Source organism: Ambystoma mexicanum, chromosome 6p (assembly GCF_040938575.1).
Source record: "Ambystoma mexicanum isolate Mex_15411 chromosome 6p, UKY_AmexF1_1, whole genome shotgun sequence".
Taxonomy (NCBI): Eukaryota; Metazoa; Chordata; class Amphibia; order Caudata; family Ambystomatidae; genus Ambystoma; species Ambystoma mexicanum.
Window position 1 is genome coordinate 1,295,700,232 of NC_090935.1, and position 13,349 is coordinate 1,295,713,580.

The window sequence follows — 13,349 nt, forward strand, 5'->3', positions numbered from 1 at the left end:
TGAGCCAAAAACGAATGGTATGTGTGTAAAACGATGAGCACTGTTAATGGATACATCTATGCAAGTGTGTTCGTTGTCTATGCCCCCATCCTTTCAGATTCATGCTGTGCAGAGATTTGTGTCCCAAGTCACAACAAATCATGGGCACGACTTTACCTGATGCCTTGTCCCATTAAACAGATTTATGCCAAGCTAATGTCATGTTGTTATTTTAAACTTTTTTGTATAGGACTAAGAACACAAGGGCATTACATTGCCGAATCAGTTTTAAAAACACTTGAAAGTGTGCCTTCCAGATTTGTACCCTCTGAATAGACAGATTTATTCCACCAGGCGCCAGATTTAGAGAGGTTAAATCTTGGGATCACTAAATATATCACTGACTAAATTATCAAAAGAGTCTTGTTGAGTGTATAGACTTTGATCCTTCTCAAAGTATATTTGGGAGCTTTTCCTTATATACTGCATTGCATTTAAGTGTCCATCTTGAAATATATTCTGGCCTAAATAAGAAGACAGTAGTAGAGCCTCTGAAATATAGTGGTGACATGGGATGCATAAGGAGTGTTTATCATTATGTTGCCACATTATTCTGCAACATTTGAAATCTGTGACTTAAGTCTTTGTAGCAGCCATGTACATAGATTTGCCATGATCCAATATGACACCCACAATTCCTCTAGAAATGACTCCACAATGATATTCTCCCAAATATGGGGGTGTTCCTTTGCAAACTAAGATCTAGTAGCTAGTATTGCTCACTAAGGAGATGAACTGAGTGAACATATCTAGCTGAGAATTACATATTATGCCAGGGGTTTTGACAATGGGCAGAATGGCAATAGCAGGGACGTCATTTAGGGGTCGACAGGGGTCGCAATTACGACCCCTGTGGTCTCCCTTGCTACCCATGTGGTCTCCTTTGCTAACCCTAAAAAATAAATACAAAAACAACGTTTTTGTTTTTGATTCTTTTTTTTTTTTTTTTACAAAGAGAAGCTCCTGAGCTGTGACTTGCACCACGTAGCTCTTTGTTTCTGGAGTGGCCTCTTTGATTTAGTCTGTTCTTAAACACCTCAAATTCACAATGCTGACAAAACTTCCAAAAAGCATTTGGAGTAGAAAAAGCATCCAATTCAGACTATGTATTTTGCTTCTCACAGGTTGCATTTATAGCCAGTGTTTTTCTGCCGTTGTCTCTGTTACGACCATCTCAAGACATTCCATCTAGGTGTCCTCGGTCACTGGACAAAATCCTTGTGCCTAAAAGCTTGTGTACAGTGTAGAAAGGTTTGACCATAGCAAATAAAGTGGCCTTTGATTCCATTGTGACACAATAAATGCTCTGTTACAATGTGTCTATCTTTCCTATCTCCATGCCATGCTGTTCAGGATGTTTGCATGTATGAGGTAACGAGGGCCCAGAGAATGAGATGCTGTGTGAGTGCGCTGGTTTCCCTGCGCTAATCCACATTCTTTTATACACAGTTATGAACACTCCCAATGGTATGTATTTTGCCACCCTATAAAGCCTGAAAAGTAGACCCACACAAGCTTGACATGTGGCCAAATGTGCACCAGACCTGCAGATGAACTGGCCTGCTGTTCAGTTACCAGTTTAATTGTATCCACTGCAGAGTGTAATTTGCTTTCTGACTTTGAGAACATACAGGCATATAATTGCTAATCTTATTATAACCGGTGAGATAGCTCAGTAAGTTGAGCGTTGAATGCTGCTATGTTTGTGTGATCTGCAGGTTGCAGGTTCGAATCCTAGCAAAGCCAACTCACCCTTTCATCCTTCTGAGGTCGATACATGAGTACCAACACAGGTTGTGTGATATTGTATGTACATTTGTTCTGAGTACTAGGCAGTAGCACATCATTATCATTTGATCTTGGACGTCTGCTTGTATTCTTGGTAATATGGGCCTATAGAAACTGACATTAACAATACATATGGTGATCCTTTCTTGTATGAAATGTATATCACATTACAGTGATATCGTAACCGTATTTTTCGTAGTGTACTTAGGAACAATGCTATGTGATGCCAGTTCCTGTTTTGTCACGGGGTGAAAGGTCGTGTGCATCACATCCCATGATGTCACTTCATCCTGTGATGTCATCGGAGGTCAAGGGTTGTGTGATGTCACTTTTGCTACCGCAGGCATTTTGGTGAAATGATGTCCCTGGGGAATAGCCCGAGGGTCAATCCTTAGAAGGGTTAGATTGGGTGATATGTCTCTGGGCACTTCTTTATGTTTACATTTTCAGCAACACTTATTGTAATGTATATTTTATTATAATTGTGTAACATAACAGAGCAGCAGACACGTGAATATGTATCATAGCAGTGTTGCTGCAGGATGCCCCTCTCCACTCCCCCTTGCATTAAGACCTGTGTCGTACTACTGAGAGATCAAGATTAAAAAGCAATCTGGAGGAAAGGAAACCATATGTCATTGTATAATTTATTTTCCTCTGTCCTCTCAATATAACTCTCTCAATTAAAGATATTCTATGTATTTCCCACAGCCATTCCTTCCTCAATGGTGGTTTTAGAATGTTCCAATTCGTCAGTATCATTTTCTTGGCAACAATAGCTGCTGTAAACAACCAACATTTCTCAGGGAATTACAAGTCATCAATAGCAGGGTCTCCACCCAAAGTGAATGTTTCAAAATCATTCCTCTATGAGTGGGTGGACCTCTCCTCTTTCCTCATGGTCTTGACCACTCAACTCCTCCTTCTTGGAGACTTCAACATCCACCTGGATGCTTCCCGTCCTTCCTCTGGACTCATTCACGACCTCTGCGACTCTCTCTCACTCTCTATTCTCCCCTCTGGCCCGACTCACTCTGCAGTGCACACTCTGGATGTTTTTGATCTCCTCAGACCTTCCCCTTTCTATCCCTTTCACCACTCCTCTCTTCTGGAGTGATCACTTTCTCCTTTCCTCCCAGCTCACCCTCCCTACCCCTCAGGCCAAGCCAACTCCAGCACTGCCACCCACCTTCTCGGTCATCTGACCCATGAAGTGCGTGTCAGTTGAGGATTTTGCCGCCACTTTCTCATCTCCCCCTCCCCCTTTGGCTGACTCACACCCTGTCACAGCCCTTTCCATGCTCCACTCTGCTATATCTGATACTCTCAATGTTCTTGCCCCTGTCATGAGGATCTGCCTGAAGCCCAAAGCCAAGTGCAACTCCTGGTACGACTCAGACCTCGTCACCCTCAAATGCAAGTGCAGGGTGGGTGAAAGGAAATGGTGTGCTTCTGGTACATCCTCTGACAAACTGGTCTGCCGCCTGCTCCAAAGGCAATACCGGCTCTCTATCCTCACCAAGAAGAGAGCTCACATCCAAGCCCGCCTCTCTGCGGCTGAACTTTTTAAAATCTGCAAGGAACTGGCCAATCCTGCTGCAGTCTCTACCTCTCCTTTCCCTTCCGAGGCCCTATGCATGACACTGGCTTCTCATTTCATCTCTAAAACTCAGGACATCCTGTCCTCTCTCTCCTCCTCTCCCCTTTCGCCCTCTACTCCCTGCTCTTCCTCTGGCTCTTCTTCGGCCACCTCTCCTCCCTCCTTCTCTGCCTTTCCCCTTTTCTCTCCAGAAGAGGTTTCCAGACGAGTCTGATCTATGAAAGTCTCGTCAAAACAGGTTCATCCATGTTCCTCCAAAACTATCAAGGACCACATTGACTCTGTGGCTCCTGCTCTGGTCGAGTTCTGCAACCTCTCCTTCACCACTGGAGTCTTCCCTTGCCCCCTGAAGCACTCCCTTGTGCACCCTCTTCTTAGGGTGCACATCTGCTCGGCTATCTCCATCACTCCTTTCCTGGGCAAACTCCTTGAAAAGCTGGCCATCTCTCAGCTCAATCTTCACACTAAGTCTGTTGGTTGTCTCCATGATCATCAGTCTGGCTTCAGAGCAGCCAGAAGCATGGAAAGTGCTCTCCTGAACATCTGTGAAGACCTGCTCTCCAACCATGATTCCAACACCCCCTGTGTCCTCATCTTACTTGATCACTCTTCTGCCTTTGACACAGTCAACCATTCCATCCTGCTCAACCGTCACTGTGATAACCTGGGTATCAACGGTCAGGCCCTGGTGTGGATGACTTCTTTCCTCTATGATCGACCCTCCTAGGTTCAACTTATGTCCTTCCTCTCCTCTATCTCCATCTCCACCTGTGGCGTTCCCCAGGGGTCTAACCTCTCTCCCTGGCTGTTCAACTAATACCTGGCACTTCTTGCCCACCCAATTGCCGCTCTCTGCCCCAACTTCCAGTGCTATGCGGATGACACTCATTTTCAGGCTAACTTCAGCAACCTCTTATCCCTCTCTCATCTCTGACTGTCCGCCATCCAGGAGTGGTGTGCCGCCAATGATCTCTGCCTTAATGCCAGTAAGACTGAGATTCTCCTCATCTGCACTCCTGCTCCCTCCTTTCCTGTCACCCTCTGGTCAGCCTCTTTTGGCCCTCTTCCTGCCCCTACCTGTGAGGCTAAAAACCTCAGGGTCATCTTCGACTCCACAATCTCCTTCTCTCCTCACATCTCAGACGTCTCGAAGAAGTCACACTACCAGCTGCACCTCCTCACAGGTATTCTTCCTTTCCTCTCCTTCCTCCAGAAGCTCACTGTCTCCATAGCTCTGGTTCTCTCTAGGCTGGACTATTGCAACAGCCTCTTTCTAAATCTACCTGCTTCTACTCTCTGCCCTCTGCAACTCATCTAGAACAGGACTACAAGACTTGTACTTGGCTTCAAGCCCAGGGATCGTATCTCTCCAGGACTGAAATCTCTGCACTGGCTCCCAGTGGCTGTGAGGATTAAGTTTAAAACAATCTGCATTGTCCACAAGTCCTTCTGGGGCCTGGGGCCTCAATACCTTCAACTCTCTCTTCCTAAATATCTTCCTTCTCAAACTCTTTGCTCATCTGCCTCAAACTCTCTCAGGGTCAGTTGCTTCTCCATGCAATGAGTTGGTGGTAGATCTCTTTCTTCAGCTGGGGCCTTCCCCTGAAACAGCCTCCCTGTCTCCCTGAAAACTTGAGGAGAACCATCTCCGGTTCCGGTAGCACCTGAAAACCGTTCTCTTTGCTTCTGCTTTCTCTCCTCCTCACCCCTGCTGAATTTCCTGGCTGAAACTGAAACTGCACTGGTTACCTGGCCACCCACAGATCTCGGGCTCAGGGCCCCTCCCCAGCCAGTCGCACACCTGCACTGCCTCTTGGGAATCCCCAAACTTGGGGACTTTTTTTCTGTATCCCTACAGTACCGCTACCAGCACTTGCCCCCAGCTGGCCGCATTTTTTACTTATTGTTTATTTATTCTATTAACCCATGTGATACACTGACCACTCCCCCTTACCACCGGACTTTCCCTCTTCCCCCTTCCCATGCACGTGCGCGATCTGAATTACACCTGACTTAGTAGGATCGTTGTCACTGTCTTCCCTCTGTTCCCCCTCCCTTTGCTTCATCGTGCCTTGAATTATTTGTGTATTGGCGCGTTATTAATGCCATATCATATCATATCATTCCAAATCTGTTCTTAGCATTGTGTATGCTGTTTCTGCAATTTCCTCCCAAAATGTACAGACCCGACTACACCCCCATATTTTGTGTTCCAGTGTCTCTTTCCTGAGTTTACAACCCCAAAAAACATCAAATGCGTGAGATGCTGGAAATACATTGGAGGGACAGGGCCTCCATGTCTTTGTTCGACACTCCCTTATGATGTGTGTCTGTGTTGTTTTCTGCACAGGAGTCCAAGTGGGACTCCAGGCAGTGCAGCTCTTCCTCTTTTTGGTTGTGGTGAACAGAGACACTTGGTATACCCTTATTGCACCCATGGGTGGAGGTACAACCCTGTAAACCTTGTGTATGTTTTGGGCATCTGTGTGTGTCCCACAGAGCAGGGTATGAGCTGGTGGCAGCTCCATGCTGAATTTGACAGGTGCTCTGAGTATCCTCCATTTTGGGATACCCAGGCCCTGCCATAGGAATCAGTGGATTCCTGGTAGAAGGCAAGTTGGCCCCTGTGGCCTCTTTTTTCTATTACCTGTTATCTTGTTTTCCCAAAGTCCTGCGAAGCCCTGACTCTGTCCCTTCCCCTGATTGGCTGATGGGAGGAAGAACCATATATGGTATTGTGGGGAAGCCCAGGCCAGACTGCCTGGAGCCTTGCCAGTGACTGTATGTTGTGGGTACACCCTTGGGGTGGGACCTGTGAGAATGGAGTGTTTGACCAATGTGCATTCCATGATATGGGTGGCTGGTATCTGTGTGTTTGACATAAAGAATGAGACAGTCCTGCCTGAAACTGAGATGAATGCATTGTGGTGTGCTGAAAGGCTGGGTGCTTGCCCCAATCCACATTCCTTGTTATGGGTGTCTGGGTAGAGGTGAACATCCTAAATGCACTGTGAACCTGATTGGCTGCCTGCCTGCATGAATGCCCTTCTGACTGATTGGCTGACTGAGCATGGCTCAGCAGTGTGAATGAGGGACAGATGTGTATATATGGGGACCTCTCACTTACTAATTTGTTCAGAAGCTGAAGCTGAAACATGAAGCTGCTTATCCTTGAAGCCCAGTTGGAAGAAGAAGAATTGCTGCTGCTTTTCTTCCACGAAATCCGAAAGCTGTAGTGTCTTTCGAGGACTGATCCAAGAGAGGACCTGGCTAGGAGGCCTCTCCCTGAGCTATGAGGGAACATCGTGCAGCAGCTGATTTTCGCCAAGGCAGCCTGGTAGCCAGTCCTGAAAGGCTGTCGACTGGAGACTGGGTCCGCCGAGGAATCTCGAAGTAAAGCACCCGGACATCGAGGCCATCAAAGTCCTTTGTCGTTGAGCGGGGTTCAGGTGATTTACCTAGTTGCTGGAAGCCAGTCGAGTCATGTGTTGCCCAAAAGCGGGGACAGCTTGACGCCTTGCTGCTCGACGACTGGAACCTCAACACTCCACCTTTGCCTAAGAACATTGAAAGAAGGGCTCCCTTGCCATGATCATCGGCCGCTTTGTCCTGCCAGAGAAAGTCGAGGTCGTCAACGACCAAGGAGAATCTGCCGGAGGGTTTCCCACCACCCGAAGTCCACATAGATGCCAACAACTGATGTTCCGATGTCCAGACATGGTCGAGTCCTGACCATCGACGCAAACATCTGACGCTGACACTTGACGCTCACTGCCGGGCCTACGTTCTTCATCGAGTCTTCTTTGCGGCACCAAACTCTTTTCTTTGAGGACTCTCAATGCTGAGGTTCACATTTCTTTTAGGATTCTCAATGCCCTGTGGCTCCTGCTTTAAAGGGAGTCCACCCTCGAGGGGTCCGTCGACGAACCATAGAAGAAACTCTGCTAAACTCAGGTACATTGGGGTAGTGGAACATTTTTGACCAGGAAACAAGACTATTTTAACATTAATGGACTGGGCTTGTTAATACACTTTATTACAGGTTGCCCAGGTGGGGGGATCCTCACACAGAACTGTGTCTTGGTAGCTGGACAAAATATTCTGCCATTGTTTAAACTAACTTGTCTTCCTTCCTATGTCTTATGCTGATACACATTACTGTTTGATCTGTATGCCATTAGAACTGTCAGCAGTTGATGCATTTTAAAGGAGTCAATAGCCAAGTGTAGTACCACATGACAGTGTATATATTTGCCATATTAGAATTGACAGAGTACAAAGTGTGTTATTGATTGATGTATATATCCTGAACCTTATTTATAGCACATACAATAGTATGTGGACATACCTTTGTGGGGGTCCTGGCGACTACACTGTACTTAAGAACCAGACTGCATCTCCGCCCGAGAGCATAAGCCTCGATTGCTCATCCATACTACCATATAGAGAATCTTGGCTGGGTGCTCTGTGCTTCTACTCTGCCATATAGAGTGCAGGAGTACAGATACCACCCCCAGTCTTTACAAGGTGCACATACCCCTCCCCGCCATCCTTGCAGGTCACCAATATACCCGATTGTGAAGCTTAATCTGCTTGGCTCTGTCTCCCCAGTTTAGCAACATCAGCTTGATGTTTGCAAAACATTACTCCTACTTTCCCTCAGGGTTTCATGGCCTAACTCTTCAGACTGTTGAGCAAAAAGTGTAGGATTGCCTGATTTCATGCTTTGAAGGAGCGAGTAGACCGCTAAAGCCATATGATGTTGACATCCTAATTGTAATAGGAGGTTGCCTAAATCCTTCGGCAGATTTCAGGGATTTTAAGCAACTGGCTGACCTCATAATTACAATTTTCAATGTGCTACACCGTTCATAAGAACATCCATCCCTATATTCTTCTGTAGTATGCCAAAGGGGACTCATTTTCCCTCCAACATCAAGTCATCAAACCAAAGTATCTGAGACAAATGCAATGCTGGCCAGTAGAGCAGTTTCCTATCCTGAGTGAATTTCAGGTTGAGCCAAATGGATGGCTTTCTATTAATATACGGGTCTTGTCCTTATAACTGAGACAGCTCTTTCCAACATTTCCTCATACATTCCGTCTGACTTTTCTGCTCATGTTTCTTTCCTGTTACTAATGTCAACAAGGCATGTGATTACAATGGTCTCCTCAAATTTTCCTCAGCCCTTGTCCATGTGTCTGGTTCCTCTTTCAAAAACGCCACAACATTTCATGCTGAAAAAGCCAGAAGATATATTGCAATATTGTGACACACTTCAGCCATCCTTGTGGGATGGTTGATGTAACTTTTTAAGAGTCAAGCTTTGCGGTTTCGCCTCCCACAAGAAGATCAGTATAGCCCTATTCAATTCCAGGTACATCCTCATCCTTTTATCAAGAGATAGTGGTACCATTGTAAGCAATTTTTTGTGCATTCACCTTCCCTCAAAGGAAACATTTATGGAAGACCATTTCACCAAATCTGTCTTCAATCATGATATTACAAAGTCTTTGTTTATCCTCATCATTTTATCTCGGGCACCTGTGAGCCAAATACCTAGATATTATATCTTAACAAGGTACCGATTGAAGCCCAAATTATCATCCTCCTGGTAGTGATTTTGATTCTGGCAAGGTAGCAGTCTTCAACCAATGAATATTGTATCCTGACACTTTACCTAATTCAGGGACGTTTTTATGGGAGGGCAAAAGGGGCACTTGCCCAGGCCTCCCACCTTGGAGGGGGCCCCACAAGCCTAGCTGATCTGAAGAAGTAAGATTCCATTGTTCACCAGTCTTAAATAGCACACATCATGATATGCTATGGGGTGCTGCTGAGGCTCTAAACCCTTGCCTTTCTATTTTGGCAAGTGCATTCTGACTTGAGGAATACATCATGTACTGCTTTCTGTGTTCACAGTGGCATACATAGTTTTTGTGTTCCTTATGGCACAACTCTGTAGCATTCTTTCCTTCCTGTGGGAATTATGTTGATCATGTGCAATAGGCAATGGTGATAAATTGAGTGCCACAATGGTTCAGAAGTTAGCTCAGTGTGTGAACCAATTGGAAAGAAATGTGTTCATATGCAAAATTAGAATATCACATTCCAGCAAGGCTGAGCCTTTCCTATGTCTGAAGTTTATAAACCTGCCTGCATATGTACTTAGTTTTGCAGAACAACATCAGCTATTATCAGCAATGTACCTGTACCAGCTAGGGGTTGCTATAAAAACTAGCCTATCATCTTTATGGTGAAGGTCTAGAAATTGGTTTGTTCAGATGGGGTTTTGTAAAACCTAGGCAATCGCTTCCAATGATGGGATAAACTGTTAGTCGAAGAGGTGAATAAGCATCCAAATTCAAACCATGGAACGACAGCGTTCATGTTTGTATCCTGGATTTACCACCAGACAATACAGTGATACTGGTCAAATGATCTAATATATTTTACATTACTGTGCTGCCATCTGTGAGGTTTGCCTTCTTGTGTGCTGCTGGTATCGTTTAGCCCATTACGTGATCTTTCTTCTTATGTAGGCTATTTGGGTGGAAAGGTTGTTAGACAGAAGAGAGTGGACCATATGTTGCAGGCCTCAGGCAAGCATGTTTTAAGGTCTGCTTGTTTGATACAAAAAAACGGTTTGCTTTTTGGTAAAAGTCATTGTTTTGGAAGTATTTAAAGCTTTAAAATACAAAAAACAAACCCAGATGAAATGTGTTAAATCACATCGATTGGAGTGCTATTTCTTATATACTTCCCTTGATGATGGAGAGAACCAAGCTATAGTCATTCCCATTAAGCATAACACCATTCTATAATATTTTGTTTAAAAATAGTCATGTTTGGTCATGTGATTTGTTTACTTTCCAAGTCTGTTTTTTAATAAAATCAGATTGTTTTAGTTCATGGTAAGAAGTGGAAAAGAAAGTGTTCAAATGCAGAAATTGCAGAGTTGGCACAAATCCCAGCTTCACCCTTTCACCCCTTAACCAATGTGTGATCCTGGGCATCTAATTTAATCTTGTATTGCCTAACCTCTCAATATTGCCAGTCCCTAAACCTTTCAAAATTGTCAGCCCTTCCGAGTGATTTCCTTCTCGTGGTATGATCTTCATAAAAGCCTTATTCATGGTTTTGCTGTGTTAATAGTGAGCCTATTTATATTGCACACCACAGGCATTTGTTCCTTTGATATCTAATGGCAACACTATTTGAAAACCATATCCCATTTCTAATCTCAGTCTGTCTGTATAGAGACACCTTCCTGGTAGCTTGTAATCTGCCTCCAATATCCATACTACAGTATGTGTAGCGGTCTCCGTCCTTCCAATTGCTGGTCTCTATCCATGCATGAGCACTTTTACATTTTGTGAGGCAGCTAATGTGAGTTCTGTCTATTATGGGTTACATGTTCCTTTTACATATGGCCCTGCATTAATACTACATCTACCTTCCTGGATGTTATTGATAAAAAGTATCCTGTATCTACTAGAACAAATAACCCCTTTGTAGACTGCTAATGTTGGTCTTCAAATGCTACGTTTTTCTCATTCTGATTAGAGCAAGAATGAAGAGGCAAGGGGACTTAAAGGGAGTAAACATGTTTATTATGCTGCGAGACAGCATATCATCCTATAGGTTGTGAGCGCGACGGGTGGGCTGTGGGGGGCTCAATCAGTATTCTTGATTCCTTAATTCCTTTGGTTTGGTGGAGGGGGCCCCAAAGATGTCTGTGCCCAGGGCCCCAAAAGTGCTTAAGATGGCCCTGACCTAAGTGGTTGATCATCTCCATCAGAACTGGCATTGAAGATTCTAAATTCTGAAGTAATAGTAACAGGTCCTAAAACATAGTTTGTGCTCAATCCTGTCATATGTAAGGCTTTGGATCTGCTCTTCATCTCTAATCCATATTGTCAGCGCTTCTAGTGCCTGCACAAAAAGTATTGGTGAGAGAAAGCATCCTTTCCTTCTTTTCCGGGTCAAGGTAATAATCCGGGAGCATAGGCCGTTCATATCGATCAAGGCAATTGGGCCATTGTATAGCACTTTCATTCGTTTCATGAACTCTTGGCAAAAAACCCTTTCATCTGGTCTCTTGAAGAGGATTCTTCACTGTATTTCGTCAAATGCCTTTTCAGCATTGAGTGATACCACTGGTACTGCCTTATTTCGGGTACTTGATAGCAATTCTTATCCACAACATTATGAAAAAGCAAAAGAAATATGGTTGTGAAGGGTTGGTATTTACAGTCAAACGGAGGATGGCATTGGTCACATTGTCCGAGGGATTTAGAACCTGCAGCCAAAGCAATTCTCGACCTTGACATCTCTACTCGAGGTCTCAGTTGACCCTTGTCTTGAGTGGGGCTATGTTTGGAGAGAGGCCTTGAATGTCCTCACAGTGACTATGTCCTAATTATTGGGGGAGGGAGTTCCAATGGCAAGGCGATAGAAGGTGTGGAAGCTTGAGGCCTCAAATGCGGACAAGAGGACAAATAGACTTAGCAGAGTATGTAAACAAATGGTGCGAGGGTGGGAGAAAACAGAAACTGAGTACGAAGGGGTGGCGGCAGTCCATTAATTGATTCACATAAAAGATTGAGGAATCTGAAAGGAATCAAAGTTGCAAGCATAGCTATTTGCATCAAGGCAGTGGGTACCAATGGTAGGGGGATATGCAAAGTTGTAATAGTATGAGTCAGAAAGTTTAGATTCATTTGTGAGGCAACATAGTGGCTAAGAATGCCTAGAAGAAGGCTAGAACAGTGGTGAATTGTCTGAGAAGAAGAGAGGGAATCATGGTTTTATTAGAGTGGTAGTTGAGGTGGGGATACATTTTGTGCTTGTTTTGTAGATTGATCTGGGCAGTTGTAGAAGTAGTGCCAATCCATTTAAGATGTAGGTCACTCTCAAAGAGAAACACTAGGTTGTGAGTGCTGGTGGGTGGGTTGAGGAGGGTGAGATGAAGGATACTCTTGGGAGCTTTTGGGAGCTTTAGGGAGCTGTGAAAAATTACTTCGGTCTGAGATGAGTTGAGCATTAGGCACCGGACTGCCATCCAGCGATGAATGGCAGTTAGACATTTGGATGGATATTTCAGGAGTAAAGTATGAGAAGGGGAAGAAGGCGTGGGTGTTGTTGGTGACTAGTTGGTAGGAGAAGTGATAAAACGAGATGGGTTTGCTGAGGGGGGGTCGTGCATAGTGTGAAGAGGTTTGGGCTAAAAACAGATTCCACAGGCACACCCACTGCAAGAGGAATTGGGGGGCGGATGCTCTAATGTTGCATGAGATGGACCGATCCAAATAGTTGGGAGGCGTGGATGCTGTGTCAGAGAGGGTGTGTTAGAGGGAGGGGTGACGGGCAGTGTCAAAGTCAACAGAGAGCAAGAAGGCTTTGAATCAAGGAGATTTTGGAGTGTTGAGCAGTTGTGAGAATGATGGAGATGTGAGAGCTGTTCCCATGTAGTGTCCCCACCACAACTCCAGATTGGTGGGGATCACAGAGTCTTCTAGATCTACAGGCTGATGATAATGAAGTAAAAACTGCACATTCTGGGCTAATAGTTGGTAGAATTATTGGGGTAATCAGAGGGTTTTCTTTGAGGAGGGGTTGAATGGTAGCTACATTTTAGCAGGTAGGGAAAATTGCAGAAGCAAGAGAGGGTACCAAGGAGAGCCAGGAGGTACGGGTAAGTTAATAGTGTGAGGGTCTTGGTTTTCTGTGGGGCATATGGGTCCATGCTGAACAAGACAAGTTGGTAGCCTGAGCGACCAAGCCTCCAGGAGCTCCTGCTCTGCTCCTGAAGTTGTTAGCCTGGCGACCAAACTTCCAGGAGCTCCTGCTCTGCTCCTGGCATCCCCATGGCCCTACTTGTTTGCATGCAGCACTCCTCCTCCTGTTCCCATGGCCTCT

The 13,349-nt window shown here is 45.0% G+C and overlaps 1 protein-coding gene across 2 annotated transcripts in view; it reads left to right on the plus strand.

Annotated features, from left to right (window-relative positions):
* LOC138511037 (uncharacterized) overlaps window positions 1-13,349 on the plus strand; it is a 183,040-nt gene that overhangs the window by 3,168 nt on the left and 166,523 nt on the right. The window lies entirely within an intron of this gene.